Source organism: Engraulis encrasicolus, chromosome 17 (assembly GCF_034702125.1).
Source record: "Engraulis encrasicolus isolate BLACKSEA-1 chromosome 17, IST_EnEncr_1.0, whole genome shotgun sequence".
In the NCBI taxonomy this organism is placed as follows: Eukaryota; Metazoa; Chordata; class Actinopteri; order Clupeiformes; family Engraulidae; genus Engraulis; species Engraulis encrasicolus.
In genome coordinates, this window is record NC_085873.1 from 31,549,734 (window position 1) to 31,556,002 (window position 6,269).

Here is a 6,269-nt window from a genome sequence, read left to right on the forward strand (position 1 = left end):
CAAACATGATATGAGTTTTAAAAGCCAAGACCATCCTCTTGGAACATGTTAATTTGGCTCTAACATACCCACATTTTTAATCTAAAAAAAATGTCATGCCTGAATGCTGTGTCGCTCCAGGCACCTAGGTCAATACAACGTGTACACAGCATCCAGCATCAATGGGTTGACTATTACAGGCCTAGTTCAGATAACCATTTATTAATATAAATAAGTACTTGCACGTCTATTGTACATGTCCACCCCAGAATAGATATCCCCTCCCATCACCTACATAACCTTGAAATGTAGTTGCACTTTGTGTCTAAAAATAAACTACTACATTGAGTTGGTGTGATTATGAGGTTGAAATCGGCTAAACTTGGCTTGGTGTGCTGGACCTCTGGCTCTTCCATACATCCAATCTGTCATGACATCAGATCATCGCTCTTCTCATCTGGAGAAACAGAAAGATAACACTTAGCTGACACTTATCCAAAGCAACTTCCTTACTCACAGTGAATTGCTAACTGACCCTGCAGCATGGGGCTAGGTGCCTTGCTCAAGGGCACAGCCTGGATGGGAGGTGAAGGGAGAGGTGTAGGATGGGATTTGAACCTGCAACCCTCCAATCTTAATACCACTTCCCAAACCATTAAGCCTCTGATGTGTGTGATTTCAGAGGGCAGACAATTTGGATGACAACACAACAAAGTGGTGCACTTTATAGGCCTATTATTGACAAGGACAACACCAAGACTGGTGGGCCTAAGCATGTCATAAATAGGCCAGCATGGATAAGGATAATGGACTGGCATTTCATGACAGCATCATGCTGGAGAGTAGGCCTAAGCTACTTGGGAAATCACCGCTAGAGATGTACACATGGTTTATTTTTACATTTGAACCTTAAAGTGCCCATGGCGTAAAATTTTGACCTTATGATGTTTTGGGGCCTTAAAATGAGTTACTCTGACCTCCTGAAGTCATCCCAGTGGTTTGCAATGTGTTACTGTGTACACCGAGCTGTGCTGGAGGATCCTCCCAATTTGTAAACAAACTCTGACACAGCATCCAATTGACGCAAAGCTCGTGTGTGCCCGAGATGACGTCCTGCCCTCGTTCGCTCTCAACTCGTCCACGCCCTCTCTCCACCCACTAGCACGCCCATTCATTTGAAAACTCTATAAATACCAGCAGAACACCACATACCTACCGGTTCAATGTCTGAGGGAACATTTTCCGGACTAATGCTTTCACAATCTGGGACAATACAGAGCAAGTTATGGCCAACACCTGACGCTGAAGTCTGGATCAATACCACCAAGCCTCCTGAACAAGTAAGTCATGAAAAGCTTCCAGTCTGTATTACAGTGTCATGGCTAACTAGCCTGCAGTATTAGCTGTGGAGTGGAAAAAAACCATACATTAGCCATGAAAGCTACACTGCTACAAAAGCAATAGCCATACTCTGTCTTGTTTTTCTTGGGAAATCGACTGTAAAATATGACCATGGTCTTTTGAACTTACATGTACATCAAGCATGAGCACAATTAACTAAATAGTTTCGATGGAAATGAAACCTTGACGACCGGGCTAGCGGCTATGTTAGCCACCCTGCCGTCAAATAACACAGGCATCCAGCTAGCTAGCTAACAAGGGNTCCATGTACTTTTTTGTTCATTCATTATTCAATTTTGGAAAGAAATATGAAATTCAAAAAAGGGTGCAACTTCTTGTTTTGATTAAAGCAATACGAGCAGAAATGGCTGTATTTTGGTTTCTGCATGTGTTACTTCATACCATAATAGCATTATAGAAAAATGACAACATTTTTGATCGTTTTTCAATTTGTAATATTTATCTATTCATTTATTGAATTTCATTTGACTGACCCCTCCCCCTCTGTTTACCCGGAAGGAAAGTTTGCCGTCTGAGCCGCATCAGAAAAGGTCTAGCTAGCGACCAAATAACACACAGAACAGTAGCTGGAGCCAGAGACACAACAGGAAAATAATAGAATGATGAAAAACATATTTTTTTGCGATGTGCAGGTTAGTCGGCCTATGCGCAGCAGTCGTGATGGTGAGGCCTGTATTGGAGCGTGCGTAAGCCTTATAAAATAGTGATACAATTCCCTTTATGTTATGGACTCAACTTTATAGCCTGGATAAAGGCTAAAGTCTCTGGAATCAATAACCTATTATACCCTTTCACGTGTAGTAATATGCATTAGGGAGCAAATGGTCCAAAGTTTCTCGCGCAAACTGTTGTGTATTCTGGCAAGTGTAGGCCTAATTAGCTGAAGCGTGCGCTCTCCATACCAAGTTTTACGCACGTTGAATACAAATTTCACTTTGGTGTATTTGGAACGTTAGTGATATTGTTGGAAAGCAATATGTCCGGGTAGATACACCTAAAGGCTGGAAATGAACTGGGAAACTGACGCTGATCGTCATAACTGTCAATGTTCTCAATGACAGTTGGTCTACCCCTTTCTGTCGAAGATGTCCCGGTCGCACAGCTGCACTTCTGTTGGATTAGGACGCTATTAGGCTATATGGCCATATACAATCAAGTCTTGAGACCAGGTCTAAGCACATGAAATGTCGTTGCGAAGGTTAAATTGGTTGATAAGTTTAAGTCAAAACATAGACAGTAAATATTTCTTCCCCCCTCTAGGACGCCCTACTCAATTGTGGTGGCGCGTAGCCTATGCTATGCTCGTGGCGCTTGCTTGATATGGATACGCAACCAGACACAAATTCTTTGCACACTCATCACAGATCGACCACATCTTTGAAGTGTAGCAACGCTCTGAATACTGCATCAACAATGCCTGCAAAGTCCGTTCGCCCCCAAGGAAACCATGTAATGAAGGCTCAACCAGCCTTCCAGGATTTATTCTCAGGTCACCCAAATTCTGAATAAACAAAAGACGCAATTCAGAAGGACGTTTTTCTTTATTGCTTTTCTCTCTTTTCTAAGATTCAGCGTTTAATTTTCAGTACCTACTAAATATCAAAACATGGCGCTTGGTTCCATTTCATACGTGATATTCAAGCGTAAATCATCATAAACGAGTCCTTATTCCTTTCTCGTCTGATATCCAAAATAGAAAAATGAATGAACGAAAATATACACGGACCACAAGGAATGTGATGTTGACAATTATTCTATTACACACCAATTTAACAAGACCAAATTGCTCAACATTTCGTTGGTTGACCAAGGAGGGTCCTGTGGTTGAAAACAAGGCATTTTTAAACGTTGTTGGTGAAAACACAATTTATTTAGTAAACCCTTTTTGTTGGCTGTGGTGGTGCGGTACATATTCATTTCCATGGACACTGGTGTTCGTAGTTTCACCTAGGGATGTTATAACTTGAGCTAACAGGTGTTAGAACTAACCGTGTGTTCGGAAAGCCCAGTTGTGACTAGCGATACACACCGAACTTGTGAATTGGCATATTGACCAGGCAAGCGTTTGACTCGATTTGGTCACCTAACTATACCGAGTGTAGAGCTACTGGCCACTGCATTGAAACGTAGCTGGCTACAGTAATCACTCAGCGAGATGTGCGTGACTGCACGAGCTCAGCTGACACATCCACAGACTTCAAGCAGTTGTTACAGGCTGCTATTTAGTGGTTGTGACGGCATTTGACTGCGTTTTTGTTTTCATCATATAACAAATTTGGCGTAACCTCTGGTGGGTACACAGCAGTCGAATCACTTGTCTAGCTTACGTTGCTCCAGGGCAGGCAGCTGTGGAGTTACGTGTGTTGCTATGCAACCTGCCCCCACTGTCTGTCACGTTTTCATTCCTATCCGTGAATAGCTTGGAAAGCCAGATGCAGTCGAATATTGGGTTTATGTTTCCTTGACATTTATGTCTCTTTTCAGATTTATTGTGGATCATGGAAAGTTATATTCTGTATTTTTTCCTAATGGCCGCAATTCTCATCTACAGAAGTTCCTGTTACAGACGGTCATGATGAGTAGAAGAAGGCAACATGATGAAGCAAAACTCCTCCTTCACCACTACGTTGGAGTCTTCCCATTCAGTCATCATCCAATTTGCTCCAAATAATCAAACACAAGCAGGTACCTGTAATTTGAGTGCTTCTGGATCTTCACCTTTTTTCCGTGGTGCTCATCAGTGTAGGGTCTCTCAAACTTGGTCCAGGTAGACAGATGCAGATCGAGGCACTAAAGCAGGGGTCCCCAAACTAAGGCCCGGGGGCCGGATGCGGCCCGCCATGCCCCTTTGACCGGCCCTACATCTCTCTGCACCTCACCATTTACACTGACCCAAAGAAGCAATCCTCATAGAAAAAAATAATAATAAAACATTGTATCTATCTATCACTCATAAACTGTCATTCACTCATGTCAGTGACTCATTTTTCTAACCTTTCCTTGCTATTTTTACATGTGAAGTACTCACTTCTTTTGCAAATCACTTGTAATGATGAACTATTTTGTGCTAGAAATTATGGCTATAACAGGCAGCAGCCTAGCATACAGCCCACATTGATCCCGGCCCCTGATCACAGTCAGGAGCGATAATGTGGCCCCCAGAGAAAAACGTTTGGGGACCCCTGCACTAAAGGTTGCAATTTATCCGCCCTGAACGCCATCAGGGCCAAAACGCGTAAGCATTGTAGCCAAATAAAAAAGTAAAAAAATTGCAACCTTGAGTGCCTCAGCATCTGTCTAACTGGAACAAGTTGCTCCAAAGAATGTTGTCTTTCCTTATATGCTGTGCAGGTGAGAAGATGGATCTTGTTGTTCTAGCGCCTGATTTTTTTTGTTTTTCTTTTTTAAAGCAGGATTACACTAAATGGCAAAACATGTAGGCCTACCTTGTTTCCTTTCCACTATCCAAACTCCCATCCTCCTTTGTGCTTGTGGCCTTGTAAAATATGATGTGGTATGCTGATAGATGGGCAATTAAACAACTCACAAAAGATCAATTCAAATGTCATTTTCTGATTAGTTGTTGTGCATAGCAGGGAAACTTATTTTCTCCATGGATGCTAGGTTGTTGGGCCACAAGCCCAAGTAGAAGACATGAGTTTGGATAATGGAGTGGATACCTTGACTATGCCCCCTGAAAACACTCTTCTGTTGAGATGTCTATATTTGCTTTACAAGGCAATGTAACACACACACACACACACACACACACACACACACACACACACACACACACACACACACACACGGTTTCAGGTGATACTTGACTTGATGTAATTATAACTATACAATACAATTCATGGCATTAGTATGAAATGGCTCTTGCAGTGTTTTAGGAAGGAGCCCTTCATATCCTTTCCAATGACAATAACGAGGTTTGTCCTTGAAACTGGCTAACCTTCACCATCTTGACTAAATGAAAAATAAGAGGGACACTCTGTTCACACATTGTCTTTTGTACTTGCAGACGCTTCTTACAGATGGCTGTCCTCTAGAATGAAAATGCACACCAACCACTGGCAAACATCAAAAGCTAATCCAACCTTTGGTAAGATTTGAAAAGAATTCAGTTCAACTAATTCTGACATAACATTTTAATAGTGTTACTTCAATAATTCCAAAATGACATAGCATTCTAAACAATATTTTGCTTTTCCTGTAGGCTTTGTGTGGAAAGGTCTTCAGAAACCCTGCGACTGATGCAATGTTGGTGCCCTAGAAGACAAGTCAGCACAGTTCAGACGAGCCAGCCAGAGGAGGTCACCGCCAGCCTTGTATCGAGGTTCCAACGTCCTTCATCGGGGAACTCGGCATGGATATGCAAGACGACACTCGAATCACTGTTGGACAAATGCCTGAAACGGCTGGAAAAATAGAAAAGATGGTTACAGAGACTGTTATTGCTGTTCTTCTTTCAGTACAATATTTGCCTTCCATAAAATATTCACATGTTCCAATTTAATATTCTTGATGCTGTTGTAAATAAATTTGCACACTGTCTTCACACTGTCTGCATAATTGAATTACCCACTTATGGTGATCTTGAACTCTGTACAAAAAGTTCCAGCATGCATTGTGGCTCTCCTGCCTTCTCTCCAAGTTATAGTGATCTGATAAAGATAAGACATGGCAAGTTTGCTCTATGCACAGATGGTGTCAAATGAAAGTAATGCGACCTGAGCTAGGCAGCATAATGTTATCTCTTTCTGTAGGCATTGTCTCAGTTTCCACACTAGCATCTAACCTTATTACAAAATAAGGAGTTTTCTGATACTGACAGCCAGGTTACTCTCAGGTAAACATGAGAT

At 41.9% G+C, this 6,269-nt stretch overlaps 1 long non-coding RNA gene across 1 annotated transcript; it reads left to right on the plus strand.

The window, feature by feature from the left end:
- Positions 1-892: 892 nt before the first annotated feature.
- LOC134466768 (uncharacterized) lies at positions 893-5,721 on the plus strand. Its single transcript, XR_010038404.1, has 4 exons — positions 893-1,319; positions 3,953-4,086; positions 5,429-5,509; positions 5,624-5,721. It is a non-coding gene; the product is annotated as an uncharacterized LOC134466768 (long non-coding RNA).
- The last annotated feature ends 548 nt before the right edge of the window (positions 5,722-6,269 follow it).